An 18199-nucleotide genomic window follows, 5' to 3' on the forward strand; every position below is an offset into this window, starting at 1 on the left:
TTTCAGTATTCTGTTGTAGCACCGCATCTCAAATGCTTAGATTATTTTCCGTTCCGGGTTTTGCCACAGTCCATGTCTCACTACCACACAATGCTGTGCTCCAAACGTACATCCTCACAAATTTCTTCCCCTAATTAAGGACTATATCCGATACTAGTGGATTTCTCTTGGCCAGGAAAGCCCTCTTTGATTGTGCTACCCTGCTTTTTATGCCCTCCTTGCTACGTATATCATGGGTTACTTTGCTGCTTAGGTAGCAGAAATCCTTTAACTTCGTGATCCCCAATTCTGAAGTTAAGTTTCTAGCTATTCGCATTTCTGCTACTTCTCAATACTTTCGCCTTTCTTCGATTTACTTTGTTCATTCTGTTCTTGAGGATAGGTATGTCATCAGCGAAACTTATCATTGATATCCTTTGACCCTGAATTTTAATCCCCATTCTTGAACCTTTCTTTATTTTCGTCATAACTTCTCCGGTGTATAGATTGAACAATAGGGGCGAAGGACTCCATCTTGGTGTTATATTCTTTTTAATCCAATCATTTTGTTCTTGGTCTTCTAGTCTTATTGTCCCCTCTTGGTTTTTGTGCGTATTGTATATTACTCGTCGTTCTTTAGGGCTTATCCCTGTTTTTCTTAGAGTTTCAAACATCTTGTACCACTTGGCACTGTCGAACGCTGTTTCTAGGTCAACGAGCGTGTCTTGATATTTCTTCAGCCTTGCCTCCATTGCTGGCGGTTGATCACGTTGGAATGGTTCAAATGGCTTTGAGTACTATGGGACTTAACATCTTAGGTCATCAGTCCCCTAGAACTTAGAACTACTTAAACTTAACTAACCTAAGGACATCACACAACACCCAGCCATCACGAGGCAAAGAAAATCCCTGACCCCGCCGGGAATCGAACCCGGGAACCTGGGCGTGGGAAGCGAGAACGCTACCGCACGACCACGAGATGCGGGCACACGTTGGAATGAAGCCTCATCCGTAAAGAGAACATTTGCACTGAAATGAGGATTGACACATTGTTGGATGAACCATTCGCAGAAGTGTACCCGTGAAGGCCAATCAGCTGCTGATAGTGCCTGCACACGCTGTACATGGTACGGAAACAACTGGTTCTCCCGTAGCACTCTCCATACAGTGACGTGGTCAACGTTACCTTGTACAGCACCAAGTTCTCTGGCGCTGACAATAGGGTTATCGTCAACTGCTCGAAGAATTGCCTCGTCCATTGCAGGTGTCCTCGTCGTTCTAGGTCTTCCCCAGTCGCGAGTCATGGACTGGATTGTTCCGTGCTTCCTAAGACACCGATCAATTGCTTCGAACGTCTTCCTGTCAGGACACCTTCGTTCTGGAAATTTGTCTCGATACAAACGTACCGCGCCACGGCTATTGCCTCTTGCTAATCCATACATCAATTGGGCATCTGCCAACTCCGCATTTGTAAACATTGCACTGACTGTAAAACCACATTCGTGATGAACACTAACCTGTTGATGCTACGTACTGATGCGCTTGATGCTAGTACTGTAGAGTAATGAGTCGCATGTCAACACAAGCACCGAAGTCAACATTACCTTCCTTCAATTGGGCCAACTGGCGTTGAATCGAGGAAGTACAGTACATACTGACGAAAATAAAATGAGCTCATAAGCGTTTCCGGGCACATGTCCACATAACATCTTTTCTTTGTGTGTGAGGAATATTTCCTGAAAGTTTGGCCGTACCTTTTTGTAACACCCTGTATATACATGTCAGTAGCTTGGATACATGAACGATTAACCTAATTGTGGGATTGTTTCCGAACTTACCTCCCTCTCTTCGAAACTGCGTGGGTGGTATCTTTCCGAAAGTCTGATGGTACGTCACCAGTCTCGTACATACGAGCGTGAATAGTCGTTCGGTTGCCACTTCTCCCAGTGATTTGAGAAATTCAGGTGGAATATTATCTATCCTCTTTTTCTACTTCTTTTAAATTCTGCCTCTAATACTGGATTCCTTATGTATTCTATATCGACTCCATCTCCTGTTCCTGTCACGTTATCAAGTTGTCCGCCTCGTAGAGGCCGTCAATGTACTCTTTCCACCAAGCCGGTTCCTCCTCTGCGCTTAACAGTAACATTTCCGTTACAGCCTTATATTAATGTTGCCACCCTTGTTTTTAATTTCACCGAAGGTTGCTTTGACTTTTCTATATGCTGAGTGGGTCCAAACGACGATGATTTCCTTTACGGTTTCTTCACATTTCTCTTGCAGCCATTTCGCCTTGACTTCCATTTTGTTTATTCCATTTCTAAGTGACTTATATTGCTGTATTGCTGTCCTTCCCTGGACGTTTTTGTACTTCTTTCTTTCATCCGTTGAGGTATTTCTTCCACCTTCCTCCTGCCTATATTGGTCTGCCCAACATGTGTGACTTTTTAGATGCCACCTCCTCTTCAACTGAATTCTATTGTGGCATTCCTTGTCACACTACCGCCATCTTTAGCAAAATTCAAACGCGTCTCATTGTTCATCAGTACTGCAGCGTACCACTTCCTTCCACACTGACTCTTCCGGACGATTCTCTTAACTTAGTCTACTCTTCATGACTATTAAATTGTGATCTGACCCTGGATACGCCTTACAATGCAGTACCTGATTTCGGATTCATCTGAAAGAGTACACAAGCAAATTAATCGAGACGGAACTGCTCTGGATCAGTGGGTATCGGTTCCATATTGCTTACATTGCGGACAACAGTGCTTCGACCTCGGATCTACTCCAGAGATGCAAGATGATTGGAGATAGCAACACGCAGTTTACTGTTTTGGCTGGCTACCCGAAACGATTTAACGAAGCGGGGTGAGCGTGGGTCAAAACAGAGGAACAATTGCGTCAGGGTTTGGCTACACACGGAGAGGTTGCCTGCATAATGCAACGTGGTTTGCTGCGGCGCTAATGACCTCAGTGCCGTACGGACCCGTCCTCGGAAGGGGGGGCTCATCCACCCTGGAGGCGGGTGCACGACGTCTCGTCTGTGCAGTGTTCGTCTACGTGTGACCTCTTGTTCTACCTCGACATCCGTTGGCTTTTTTTCGGCATTTGTTTCCAGACAGCCTCCGGCACTGGTGTCGTAGGCACGCTCCTCCCACAGTAACAACAGAAGATTTCGTGTCTGTTAAATTTCCTGGGAAGGTCGATTTAGCACGAGCCCTTAGACTGACAGCACACTGTATAAAATTCCTCTCAATACTCGCCCGTGAGCCATGTGTCGCCAAGTGCGCGCCATGCTGTTCCTCCGTAAACTTCCTAATTCACACACACACACACACACACACACACACCTATATATAAAAGGCAATTTCCGGACTGACTCATCGCCCAGCCCAAAATGCTAAGAACAACAACTTGAAATTTGGAAAAGGTGTGGATCTTACACTATACGCATCGTTTAAGAAGGGATTTTTAGAACTTCCAGCCTTAACATGTGAAATAGGGGATGATTTTTTTTTTTTATGTTCCTGTTAGGGCAATTTTGAAGGTTGACCTGCGAAAATTGTTATTTGGTTTCTCGGTCAGAATTAAGAAATTCGTATTTCAGTATTTTTGGAAATTTAACCCTATGGAGGTGAAATAGCGGGTGAAAGTTTTTTTTGAAAATATGTCATTGCGAAAGCATTTTTAAAGCTAAATCTATGAAAATTAGGGTTTTGCTTCTCGGTTAGAGATGAAAAAATACGTGTTTGACTGTGTTTTAAAATTCAACCCCTAAGGAAGTGAAGTAGGATCAGACAGATTCTCTGACCAATCATCGTCCAAATCAAACCGCTAAGGATAGAAACTTAAGTTTCGGAGGGATGTATAGGCATCGTTTAAGAAGGGACTGTCCGAAATTCCACTCCAGAGGAGGTTAAATAGGGGATGAAAGGCTTTTTGAAAGTATGTCGATATTAAGGGAATTTTGGAGCTAGAACTACGAAATCTGGTAGTTGGTACCTCAGTCAGAAAATAAATAATACGTATTTCACCGTTTTTGGATAGTCAACCACAAAGGGGATAAAATAGTGAGTGTACGTTTTTTAAAGATAAATAATTACAAAAGAACTACTAAAGGATCTGTGACAACTGGCATTTGACTTCTCGGTCAGAAATTAACAAAATTTCGTGTTTCAGTGTTTCTGGAAATTCAACCCCTGAGGGAGTGCGATAGGGGATGAAAATTTTTCATTAAATAGAAAAAAAAAATTAAAGCTAACTTTATGGAAATTGGTATGAAGAAATATTTGTTAGGGGATGGAAGTTGTTATGGAAATACCTCCACAAGAGCGCAAAAGGCATGTTTAACAAAAACATTTGCACTTCAGATACCAGAATCGCTTTTTGGTCAGAAGTACACTCGGAAAAGAGCATATTTATATGGCGTTAATTACAGCTTGGAAGATGTTGCAATTTGTGAACAACACAAAAATTTGATCAAGTAAAAAAAAAAAAAAAAAAAAGATCTGCAGGCCATACAGTGTATAGTGTAGCGTCTTCCTCCGCGAAGCGCGATGATTACTCGTCTTGGCCGCAGCGTCCATTGTCCTTTCTACCGGAATGGATTAAGATATGGTTTAACGTCAAGCCAACGACGAGGTTGTCGAAGGTAGAATGGGAGCCTATCGAAGGAACCATCCGTGCATTCTCATTGGGGTGACGAAAAACCTAAATCTGCATGGCCAGACCGGGATTTGAACCGCCGTGCACGTGGATACGCGTCCGGTGTATCAACCACTGTGCCTCCTCTCTCGGTTCGTATTCACTCTATATTACTAAATCGCTATACCAGAATCCAGTACTAGCTGCGGGTTACCTCTCTTAATAGCTTGCAGGGCCAACAAAAGCTTGATTTTCAGTATTTCGCGTGATTATTGACCGAATTTAAAATTTTAAACTGCTGACATAACCCACTCTTTAATAAATATAATTTTACGGTAAGTGCTGAATACAATCAAAGTTAGAAACAGTGTGAGAATGAGAGCACTTGGCAACTTCCAACAAACTATACACACAACTTCCAACGTTCACTGATACCTCCACAAATAGATGAAAGGAAAAAAGTTTATAGCCTACTACATTTTCGCTGTTAATGGAGTAAAACTTCAGCATGAAGCGTGACGTTTTAATTTATTACTTCTTTACTATCGACTCTATTCGCAACACAGTTAAAACCGGCCGCGGTGGACGTGCAGTTCTAGGCGCTACAGTTCGGAACCGCGGGACTGCTACGGTCGCAGGTTCGAATTCTGCCTCGGGCATGGATGTGTGTGGTGTCCTTAGGTTAGTTAGATTTAAGTAATTCTAAGTTCTAGGGGACTGATGACCTAAAATGTTAGGTCCCATAGTGTTCAGAGCCATTTTGGCAACACAGTTTCCAGGCAGTATCCACACAAATCAGTGAATGTACCTGCAAAACTATATCATTCTACAACACATTCTTCAGGAGTCATGACGTCATAAACATTGAGATGGGTGAACAGTTTGCTTCCGCTCAAATTGAAGCGCAAATTTCCCATATTATATACAGGGTGTTTCAAAAATGACCGGTATATTTGAAATGGCAATAAAAACTAAACGAGCAGCGATAGAAATACACCGTTTGTGCAATATACTTGGGACAACAGTACATTTTCAGGCGGACAAACTTTCGAAATTACAGTAGTTACAATTTTCAACAACACATGGCGCTGCAAGTGATGTGAAAGATATAGAAGACAACGCAGTCTGTGAGTGCGCCATTCTGTACGTCGTCTTTCTGCTGTAAGCGTGTGCTGTTCACAACGTGCAAGTGTGCTGTGGACAACATGGTTTATTCCTTAGAACAGAGGATTTTTCTGGTGTTGGAATTCCACCGCCTAGAACACAGTGTTGTTGCAACAAGACGAAGTTTTCAACGGAGGTTTAATGTAACCAAAGGACGGAAAAGCGATACAATAAAGGATCTGTTTGAAAAATTTCAACGGACTGGGAACGTGACGGATGAACGTGCTGGAAAGATAGGGCGACCGCGTACGGCAACCACAGAGGGCAACGCGCAGCTAGTGCAGCAGGTGATCCAACAGCGGCCTCGGATTTCCGTTCGCCGTGTTGCAGCTACGGTCCAAATGACGCCAATGTCCACGTATCGTCTCATGCGCCAGAGTTTACACCTCTATCCATACAAAATTCAAACGCAGCAACCCCTCAGCGCCGCTACCATTGCTGCACGAGAGACATTCGCTAACGATATAGTGCACAGGATTGATGACGGCGATATGCATGTGGGCAGCATTTGGTTTACTGACGAAGCTTATTTTTACCTGGACGGCTTCGTCACTAAACAGAACTGGCGCAAAAGGGGAACCGAAAAGCCCCATGTTGCAGTCCCATCGTCCCTGCATCCTCAAAAAGTACTGGTCTGGGCCGCCATTTCCTCCAAAGGAATCATTGGCCCATTTTTCAGATCCGAAACGATTACTGCATCACGCTATCTGGACATTCTTCGTGAATTTGTGGCGGTACAAACTGCCTTAGACGACACTGTGAACACCTCGTGGTTTATGGTGTCCGGCCACATAGCACGGCCGACGTCTTTAATTTTCTGAATGAATATTTCGATGATCGTGTGATTGCTTTGGGCTATCCGAAACATACAGGAAGCGGCGTGGATTGGCCTCCCTATTCGCCAGACATGAACCACTGTGACTTCTTTCTGTGGAGACTTGAAAGACCAGGTGTACCGCCAGAATCCAGAAACAATTGAACAGCTGAAGCAGTACATCTCATCTGCATGTGAAGCCATTCCGCCAGACACGTTGTCAAAGGTTTCGGGTAATTTCATTCAGAGACTACGCCATATTATTGCTACGCATGGTGGATATGTGGAAAATATCGTACTATAGAGTTTCCCAGACCGTAGCGCCATCTGTTGTTGACAATTATAACTACTGTAATTTCGAAAGTTTTTCTGCCTGAAAGTGTACTGTTGTCCCAAGCATATTGCAACAAACGGTGTATTTCTATCGCTGCTCGTTTAGTTTGTATTGCCGTTTCAAATATACCGGTCATTTTTGAAACACCCTGTACATCCAGTGCTTTGTAATGAGAGTACTTAGCGACTTACAACAAACTTAGTGTAATTTCATAACGAATCTAATCTTTTTCTTGCTGTTTTACACATGGGAGTTCGGTTTAAAAATCGAAGATTTGTTGTTGTGATCTTCAGTCCTGAGACTGGTTTCATGCAGCTCTCCATGCTACTCTATCGTGTGCAAGCTTATTCATCTCCCAGTACCTACTGCAACCTACATTCTTTTGAATCTGTATAGTGTATTCATCTCTTGGTCTCCCTCTACAATTTTTACCCTCTACGCTTCCCTCCAATACTATATTGGTGATCCCTTGACGCCTCAGAACGTGTTCTACAAACCGGTCCCCTCTTCTAGTCAATCTGTGCCACAAACTTCTCTTGTCCCCAATCCTATTCAATACCTCCTCATTAGTTATATGATCTACCCATCTAATCTTCAGCTTTATTCTGTAGCACCACATTTCGGAAGCTTCTATTCTCTTCTTGTCGAAACTAGTTATTGTCCATGTTTCACTTACACACATGGCTAGGCTCCATACACATACTTTCAGAAACGACTTCCTGACACTCGATGTTAACAAATTTCCCTTCTTCAGAAACGCTTTCCTTGCCATTGCCAGTCTACATTTTATATCCTCTCTACTTCGACCATCATCAGTTATTTTGCTCCCCAAATAGCTTAACTCCTTTACTACTTTAAGTGTCTCATTCCCTAATCTAATGCCCTCAGCATCACCCGACTTAATTCGACTACATTCCATTATCCTCGTTTTGCTTTTGTTGATGTTCATCTTATATCCTTATTTCAAGACACTATCCATTCCGTTTAACTGCTCTTCTAAGTCCTTTGCAGTCTCTGGCAGAATTACAATGTCATCGGCGAACCCCAATTTTTTTTATTTCTTCTCCATGGATTTTAATACGTACTCAGAATTCTTTTGTTTCCTTTACTGCTTGCTCAATATACAGATTGAATAACATCGGGGAGAGGCTACAACCCAGTCTCACTCCCTTCCCAACCACTGCTTCCCTTTGATGTCTCTCGACTCTTAAAACTGCCATCTGGTTTCTGTACAAATTGTAAATAGCCTTTCGCTCCATGTATTTTAACCCTGCCACCTTCAGAATTTGAAAGAGAGTATTCCAGTCAACATTGTCAAAAGCTTTCTCTAAGTCTACATCGAAGGTTTATTGGCGTATATTAAAGTTTAGTTCCTATAAATCCCTGTTTATAACTAAGGAAGTACATTATTTAAAGAACGTAAAGTTTCAACAAAAAATAGGATGCAGTGAAATTACAAAATATTGGGCTTGCTAATTCTTACACTTTAGCGTAGTGTATACTGCCTTTTTTTCTTGGTCTTCATCCTGTATCTTCACGGAGACGGCATGTTAATGTCGACTTGGCAGGGTTAGTGGTACAGAGTGGACGAATGCCCTTCCTGTCACCCTACCCGTTGATCTTTAGCACGTAGTACCACATTTCAAGAGCTGCTGTAGTCTTCTTGTCTGTATTGCTTATCGTCCACGTTTCACTTCCATAAATGATTACACTCCAGATAAATACTCTCAGAAAACACTTGAATATATGTTGGGTGTTAAGAAGTTTCTCTTTTACGGGAAAGTTTTACTTTCTGTTCCGAGTCTCCACTCTGTATCCTCTCTATTTCGGCCATTATTCATTTTGTTCTCTAAGCAAAAAAATTGTCTACTATAGCGTCTTCTTTCTTAATTCGGCTGGCTGCATTGCCCTTGTCCTAATTTTACTGTTCATCTTACAATCTCTTTTCAAGACACTAACCAGTCCGTTCAGTTGCTCTTCCAACTCTTCGCTGTCTCGATTACAATATTATCAGAAAACCTCGAAAACTTCTATTTCGTCTTCATTTCCAAATGTCTGCTTATTTTCCTTCACTGCTTGCAGAACCGTAGCCTTCTATGAATAACATGGGAAATATGCTACGACGCGGTCCAGCTCCCTTTTCTTGTTAACTGGCTCTCATAAGTGCAGTCTGCTGCCTGTACAAGCTGTAGATAACCTTTCGCTCCTTGTATCCTATCCCTGATAAAGCGTCCCAGACACTGTGTCCCAGCCAATGTTGTGAAAAGCGTTCTCTAAATGTGCAGTTTCCATAACTCTGAATTTGCCTTCGTACGATCTGTTTTTGAAGGTAAATCCTGCCCTTGCAGTAGGTCCGCACAACCGTCTTCGTGACGTCCGGTAGACGCCGACCGGAAGCCGACATGTGGCCGCTGCACCTGTCGTGCGGGTTTCCAGCCAAGCAAAACATTCGCTGTCGGCTTGTCACCGGGCAGCTTGCACACATCCTGTTACATTAATGGAGCAAGGCTATATAAACGTATGGGCAGCCGCCTGTCACAAGTAACATATTAGCAACGTCACAGTTGTAACAGTTCAACGAGAGAGACTATCGGAAGCCTACGATCTTCCATCACTCAAATGGTTCAAATGGCTCTGAGCCCCCTAGACTTAGAACAACTTAAACCTAAGGACATCACACACATTCATGCCCGAGGCAGCGGCCGGCTTCCTAGGCGTTTGCTGTATGAAACCTTTTCGGGTTATTATCAGCCGAGTTGAGCAGTCGTGTTGTCTTCAATGAAATTCACCAAGAAAGCTTGAAGTCCCAAATGATGCTAGCTGCATTGCGTGCTTCGGCGCTTTGTTTTCCTTCATTATATCTGGTAACAATAACGTTTTCTCTTTATTGTTGCAGGTGAGTACAGCAAAGTCGGGACCTGTCCCGCATGCTCGCTGCCGCAGCTGCCCAAGCATGGTTACGACGGCCGCCGAGAGGAGCGCCACCGTCGCGTCGTCCAAGAGCAGGCAGAACCTGTTACACTCCCACGTGGAACAGCCGCATTCAGCAGTCACTGTCGTCAGTCTGTATAAAAAAATCCTCCACACGGCCAAGCCTCTCCAGTTCAGGGTTACCAACCATCCAGCATTTTCCGGAATTGTCCGGCGTCTCAATTTTTTTTTATGGCGGGCTGGATTATTATTATTATTATTATTACTATTTAAGCAAATGTCCGGTTTTTTGGTAACGAAGTCACATTTCATCATCTGACGAATTTCAATGTAGTGTAATTGGACTGAATCATAAGCTGCACACGATGGTCATATATTTTGTCACGAGGTTCGCTACCAGTTGTGTAGTTGTGAGAAACGTCGCATTCGTAACTGTCGTACACAATAACTCCATTCGAGATATTGTAGTTTGATTGATTCTAAAATAAGCTGTCAGGCTTTTTGTGAAGTACCGTCCAGCTTTTGATAATTTTGAGTTGACAACACTACTCCGACTGAAACGGGAAATATTCTGACTGCTTTTCAGTTTTCTATCGATCAAAATTAATGGGAAATTGAGAATTTAAAGAAGACTGAGCAAAACAGAGTAGTACTTGTCGACAAAAGTGCCCTCAGAAGTTCTACTGAAAGCTTATAGTGTTTTGAACAGGAGGAACTACGATGAAGTTCGTGTTCTTGATACATACGTCAGACACCTTCGTTTTATCTCGGACGTTGTACTGTTTGCTTCATGGTGATGCCTTCATGTGGAGGTGAATGTTAAATCTATAGTGCTGGTGGTGGTGGTGTTTGGCGATAATGATGATGATTTGAAGTTAGGAACTTCACTTGTGACAGCCGCCCTTTTTATTGGATGAAACCTCCTTACTTGTGTGAATGTTATATAATTTTCAAAGGCTTTTTTTTAATTAAAAAATCTTCATGCTAAAATGCTGTTTACAATACTGATCTAGGTGCAAATCGTGCTTCGCGATCTGCTGTGAACCACAACCAAGTGCAAACTCATTTACAGCAGAACCTACCAACAAACTGTCAGACCCTGATACGCAGAATCAGTGATATATTTCGTTCGAAAGACGGACAGAAAAGCTATTGAACGGGGCTCGATGTATATATATATCCTGTAAAGCGATTCGCTCCACATCATTTCGATAAAATAATCGTTCAAACGAGCTATGGAACATGTAACATATTAACTAACTATGGGCGGCTTAGTAACATTCGTTCTTCCCACAGACCATTCGCTACTGGAACAGTAAAGGGTGGAGAGGGGGGGCGGGGAAGTGGCGGTGATAAATAATGTACCCTCTGTCAGACATCATAAGGTTGCTTGCGGAGTATAGATGTAGACGTTGGAAGAAAGGGAGTAAACTGTTTCACGTCAGCCGACAGACATTTCACGCAGTTCTCCATTACAAACACAAGGGTAGCGTGTTGTTTTTCCTCACAGCAAGAGCACGCTTCAATAACAAGAAGTTTCCTGCGCCAGTCTCGACTGTTGCCTTCACGCACGTCCCATTTCGCGATGAACACTCTGTTTGCGTACCTGTAGCCTTAGAGCGACCTTGCATACAGATAAGGCGGTGCTCTTTCAGCCCGCACAATACTGTATCTGAACCTACCGCATTCACCTCACATTTTTCTCTACCTGCAAGGCAGCGAAATTTCAGTTACGTTTTACACGAACATAGACCAGCGTGCTTCGACACGGAATTGCGAAATACGTGACAATTTATTCAGAAAGTTTAAATTCCTTACGGCCAGAGAAGATTCGTGTGGAATAAGCGGCATTGGCACAGGCTTACGTGCGTTTCACACAGATCTGCATTGCGCTTAGAAGAAGCCACTAAAAAGCTGTATACGTTCCTTAGCAATATTACAGTGACCTGGTGGTCAAGGGAAGGCAGAATTCGGTTACGATTGTGGACGGGGCCGTAATCAGTTACTATTGGTTGCTTTTACAGTTACACACAATTTATTTTATATCAGTAATTCCACACTCAACAATAAATAAAACAATACCACACGTTATTAATGAAGGAATAAACAAGTGTAAATAATAGTGTTTTCAGTGAGTTACAATTTAGCAAATCACCATGAAACACAGATACAGCAGATAATGTTTTAAAAGTAAGCCCTGTGATCTGGACAGAAGGCCTTACACGCCGGTAATGGCAATAAATTAAGAATTGCAAAAAACTCGCTGCAACTTACAAACTACAGGTACTAAAATATTAAAGGCAATTCGCCACAAACTCAGCATACGGCATCAGACGCCAGGTATGGCAGTAAATAAAGTTTTAAGGCTTACTGCTAAAATACCAATACCGAATTAGATTTTTAAAGCAAATGGCCACAATCACAGCTGAAGGCCTTACACGCCATGAACAGCAATAATATTAAAAAAAAATTTGAAACCTGTAAAACAACAAGTACAATAGCTAAAGTTAATTAAAAAACAAGCAACTGATCCAGACCGTGCTCCAGGAGTCGACCTCTGAGAAGGTCCGGCAACAAACACTTTCGCGAGTGATGAAATAGGCAGCCAATAGTGGCATTCACTTCACAAGATGGTAATTCAGACTAGTGGCAGTCTAACGAATGACTAATGACAATCTTGCTGAAGCTACCCGAGGTCCGATAGACCAAATGCTACGATGGAACAATACGCCAAAGCCGGAACCGGCGGTCTGCACCGCGTCCCCAGAACTCTGTGCTTAGAGTGCTCAGAACGAGAAAGGAAGAAGAATCACCAGCCGGCCCCCCAGGGCAGGTAACTGGGGCATTAGCGGCCACAAAGCAAGAAAAATTACCGCTGGTTGAACTTGACAAATTGTAACAAGTTGAACGCAGTAAATAGTAATAGGAAGTCGAGGAAATCGAATCAGATCCGCCTTCCCCAAGCACTCCACTCGCTGCTCTTCGCCTCGGCGACACTACGAGCAGCAACACGAACCCAAGTCACTGGAGAATCGTGAGATCTCACAGTGGTCAAGGTTTCTCTACGTGTATTGAAATTCACTAACTTAAAGCTTGCTGGATCCGGTTTACGACGAGGTCGTGCACCCTCGTGACCACAGCCCTCCCATCCGGCAATCCATGTATGCCGCCAGCGGTCCAGGCATGTTCTGGCACTGCGCGGACCCGGCTCCTGCTGAGTCCCCAACCGAACTAGCCCCCTCACACTAACCCAAAAAACAACGATGTCGCCCCGAAGATAGGGCAACAGTTACTACATATCGATAACCGCCGGTGCTGCCACTCGCAGACAGGCAACGACTGTGAAAGCGAGTGGCGCCAGTCAACAGGAGGAGAAGACAAACAACAGCAACCATGACAACTAAACGACACCTCCTGACCCCCAACAGAGGGGTCCTACAAACAGCACCAATGTCAGGCGCAGCACGACTCAATTACTTTAAACAATTGGCTTTCAAGACCAGTACTAGGTACATTCACAAAGCTTCGTGAAATGTGCAGGCTTGGAGCGTGATCTGATGTCAAAAATATAGCCTGTATTCACGGTCCAGTCACATTAATGCGACCACCTGTCAAGAGCCTGAATAATCACCTTTTGTAGCGCGGACCGCTGCGAGACGTGCAGAAAGAATGTCTACGAGGTTCTGGGAGGTACCGACAGCATTGCGGAGCCATGCTGACTTCAGTGCCGTGGCTAGATGCGCTGTTTCTCGGCTGACGAGTCATAGCGCGATCGAGAGGGTCCCACAAATTCTCGATTGAGATTAAATGCCGGCCGGAGTGGCCGAGCGATTCGAGGCGCTACAGTCTGGAACCGCGCCACCGCTACAGTCGCAGGTTCCAATCCTGCCTCGGGCATGCATGTGTGTGCTGTCTTTAGGTTAGTTAGGTTTACGTAGTTCTAAGTTCTAGGGGACTGATGACCTCAGCAATTAGTGCTCAGAACCATTTGAGTTTAAATCTGGGGCGTTTGGTGGTCAGGGAATACGTTAGACTCATCCTGGTGCTTTTCGATCCACTACCGTACAATGCGAACTATGTACCACGTTGCATTGTCCTGCTGGTAAATGCCTTTGTGCCGAGGGAATACAGACTGCATGTAGTGGTGGGCATGGCCTCCAAGGATAGATGCTTACTTTCTTGTTGATCCATTGTGCCTTCTAGAATGACGAGATCACCCAGAATATGCCACGAAAACATTTTCCAGACCACAACGCTCCCGCTTCCGGCGTGATCCTCTCGAGACTGTTCCAGGGCGTTTGCTTTCAGACGTTTCACGCCGTACACGGAAGAAACGAGATTCATCTGAAAAGGCCACCAATCGCCAGACAATGAAGTGCAGCTGCGGTCTCGGCGTGCAAATTCCAGCTTTTGTCTGCGACGAAAAGCAATGATCGTGAGTGCATGAACCAGGGGCCTGCTACGGAGGTCCATACGTAGCAGCGTTCGCTGAAGGCCGTTGATGGGACACTGCTGGCAGTCCCTTTGTCCATCTTGGCGGTCAGTTGCTCAACTGTTGCACGTCTGTTCGCTCGTACGCATCTCCACAGTCGTTGCTGACCCCACACGTCCATGGCCCGTGGTGCACTATAGTTGCCCTTGCGTCGGTTTTGGATAGAGTCATTTTGCCATGCAAAGTAAACTTTAACCATGGCGGCATGTGAAAGTTTACAAATTTAGTGATTTCGGAAATGCTTCCACCCTTGGGGCGAAAACCAATGATCACGCTCTTTTGGACGTCAGGTGACTGCTCAGTTTCGGCATTACGACAACGACAGCAGTGCTCTCCGTGTTCCTGCGACACGCTTTATGAACTCCACTGCTAGTGCTGCCCCCAGCACTCCGTGAGTGGTTACTGCGCGCTGACGTTGAACATAGGCTGTGGTCATAATAACGAACCCTGTAAAAATCCTCGTAGTTGTGAGCTGATATACCGGGTGATCAAAAAGTCAGTATAAATTTGTAAACTTAATAAACCACGGAACAATGTAGATAGAGAGGTAAAAATTGACACACATGCTAGGAATGACATGGTGTTATATTAGAAACAAAAGAAACGAAGTATTGCTAGACGCGTGAAAAGTCCCTTGTGCGCGTCGTTTGGTGATGATCGTGTGCTCAGCCGCCACTTTCGTCATGCTTGGCCTCCCACGTCCCCAGACCTCAGTCCGTGCGATTATTGGCTTTGGGGTTGCCTGAAGTCGCAAGTGTATCGTGATCGACTGACATCTCTCGGGATGCTGAAAGACAACATTCGACGCCAATGCCTCACCATAACTCCGGACGTGCTTTACGGTGCTGTTCACAACATTACTCCTCGACTACAGCTATTGTTGAGGAATGATGGTGGACATATTGAGCATTTCCTGTAAAGATCATCATCTTTCTTTTGTCTTACTTTTTTATGCTAATTATTGCTATTCTGATCATATGAAGCGCCATCTGTCGGACATTTGTTGAACTTTTGTATATTTTTTTATTATTATTATTTTTTGTTTAATTATACCCCATGTCATTCCAAGCGCCGGCCGCGGTGGTCTCACGGTTCTAGGCGCGCAGTCCGAAACCGTGCGACTGCTACGGTCGCAGATTCGAATCCTGCCTCGGGCATGGATATGTGTGATATCCTTAGGTTAGTTAGGTTTAAGTAGTTCTAAGTTCTAGGGGACTGATGACCACAGCAGTTGCGTCCCATAGTGTTCAGAGCCATTTGCCATTCCAAGCATGTGTGTAAATTTGTACCTCTCTATCAACATTATTCCGTGATTTACTCACTTTTCAAATTTGTGCTGACTTTTTGATCACCCGGTATATTGGTACCCCCAAAAAAAGTGTTAATGCCCGTTTAATTGAACGTACGAGGAATTTCCGTCTGGGACATACGGATAAATCGGCAGTAGCGGAACATGTGTACCAAGAGGGTAATCATGAATTAAAACTCAGTGAGGCGAGCGTCATATCAAAAACATCGCACTACCATGCCAGCATGTATAGAGAAGCTATTGAGATTTATAAAGACCATAACAATTTTAACAGAGAAGAGGAAGGTGTCTAATTAGATAAAATATGGACATCGATTTTGCACCGACAGAATGACGATCAATTACTTTAATCCAGTGTGATGACACAACCAGAGATATTCCAGTAGCCAGTGTCACGCGATGGACAGTGGTGCCCTATTTATGGCCTATATATTCAGTTCTGATAGCAGTTCGCCGCTTAACCTCTGAAGATGTCTCCCGCGGCCGGAGATGAAACGGTAAGGGAAGTTTTACGTAGCGGCCACGGCCTGTCAGATCGAAAGTTTTAAGTGAAGATCCAGACTTAGGTCCTCCTCGGTTTCCTTAAATCACTTAAGGCGAATGCTTGGGTGGTTCCTTACTAAAACGGCCATGACCGGTATCTTTATCCTACCCTCCCACTGCTTACCCTGCCCATTTAATGATTCCGTCGTCTTTTTCGACACCAAATTCTAACCCATATACTCTTACCTTACTTTTTAATATCGTATTTAAACTCTCGTAAACTATCGATGTAATAATTGAAAATGGTATAGAAACACAAAGCAGCCCAGATCTAAATTGAGTAATTATTGTTATTCGTCACGGCTATTAATATCTTTTCGAAAATAAGCCACAAAGTGTCCTGCTGTTGACGTACATTACATTTCTTTTAGGCGAGATCACGTACGGGATGACAGATGGAATTATATGAAATAAAATCATCTAACTTCTGAACAGTTTGCGTTATTACGGTCAAACTGCCCAGTTTGCCGTGGGGCATGATGGAAATTATATGCGCATGCCTGGTTTGATTTAGCGACGAAGCCTACTTTCATTTGCATGGGTTCGTCAATAAGCAAAACTGGCGCATTTCGGGGACTGAGAATCTTCATTTCACGATCGAGAAGTCTCTTCACCTTCAGTGGGTGACTGCAACGTGTGCAATGTCCAGTCACGGAGATTACGAAACGGTACATGAAGGTTTGGAGGATGATTTCATCCCCATTATCCAAAGTGATCCTGATTTCGAGAAGGTGTGGTTCGTGACCGGAGGAGCTCGACCCCATTGAAGCAGGAGAGAGTTTGATGTCCTGGAGAAGCACTTTGGGGACTGCATTCTGGCTCTGGTGTATCCAGAGGCCTTTGGCACAGGCCTTGATTTGCCGCCATATTCTGTGGATCTGAACAACTGTGACTCCTTTTTGTGGGGCTATATTAAAGATGTACATCAATAATCCCAAAACCATTGCTGAGCTGAAAACAGCCATTCAGGAGGTCATCGACAGCATCGATGTTCCGACATTTCAGCGGGGCATGCAGAATTCCGCTACTCCTGTGTGCCACATCATCACCAATGATAGCAGGCACATCGAACATCCGAATACCTGTAGTGACGTTTACATGTTTAGTAAAGTGTGTGCACGCCGCCGTAGTTTGTAACTAATTTGCCGTTTTTCAGTGTAGTTCAATAACTTTCACCCTTTTAAAACTTTTACAATTGTTACCTGTTTCCGCCATACAGTGGTCATCATTAGAATCCATTGCCATAGGTGGTATATGGCAAATAAAACATCCGTAATAAGGGTGAATATGACAAAGTGGACACATTGCTCTCCATATCCCATCTACGACGTATGGAGTCTGAAGATGCCCAATGTACTGTTGGAACTGGTAACGATTTTAAACGTGTTCTGTGGTTTCGTCTAACGGAAATAAAAATATGTAACATCCCTTTTAGGGATTTAGTTGGATGTGTCAACAGTTTTCTATATCTCGTAGAATCAGCTTTACTCTGCAACCACTACGACCCTTTCGTAGCTTAAAAGATTTGTTTGGAATTCATTACCACTGAGTTAAAGCGCCGGCCGTATTTCACGGTCAGTCTGTCGGTAGCTTCCTGGAGCTGACACCAGCCTTTCAATAAATCATGTTTACCGATCGTTTTTCCCTCAGGAGTCAGCGCGGTGTATTAGTCATGATCAATACTTACGGCGTCATTAATATGTAGAAGCCGCGCTCGCTGCACGAAAACCGTGCAGTGAAAGTAATTTTCCCGGCAGATTTGCATCTGATAATGGTCGTTAGGCAGAATTCTGTTGCTCTTCATTTGCATCACATAATCCTGTAGTTGCGCATACTAGAATTCAAAGCGCGAACGTGCTCTTCAACGAGCGAACCGAGTCCAACGACAGCTGAATTCAGCAAATTCTTCGACATCTGCGAAAATGTGTAATCAGTGCTGGGAAGATCTTAGCTTTTTTTCCCAAATGGTCACTGAAATACATGTTT

At 43.9% G+C, this 18199-nt stretch overlaps 1 protein-coding gene across 2 annotated transcripts in view; it reads left to right on the plus strand.

Annotated features, from left to right (window-relative positions):
* Window positions 1-18199, plus strand: part of LOC126278124 (low-density lipoprotein receptor-related protein 1) — a 688899-nt gene that overhangs the window by 77619 nt on the left and 593081 nt on the right. The gene's annotated exons all lie outside the window — the stretch shown is intronic.

Source organism: Schistocerca gregaria, chromosome 6, assembly GCF_023897955.1.
Source record: "Schistocerca gregaria isolate iqSchGreg1 chromosome 6, iqSchGreg1.2, whole genome shotgun sequence".
NCBI lineage: Eukaryota > Metazoa > Arthropoda > Insecta > Orthoptera > Acrididae > Schistocerca > Schistocerca gregaria.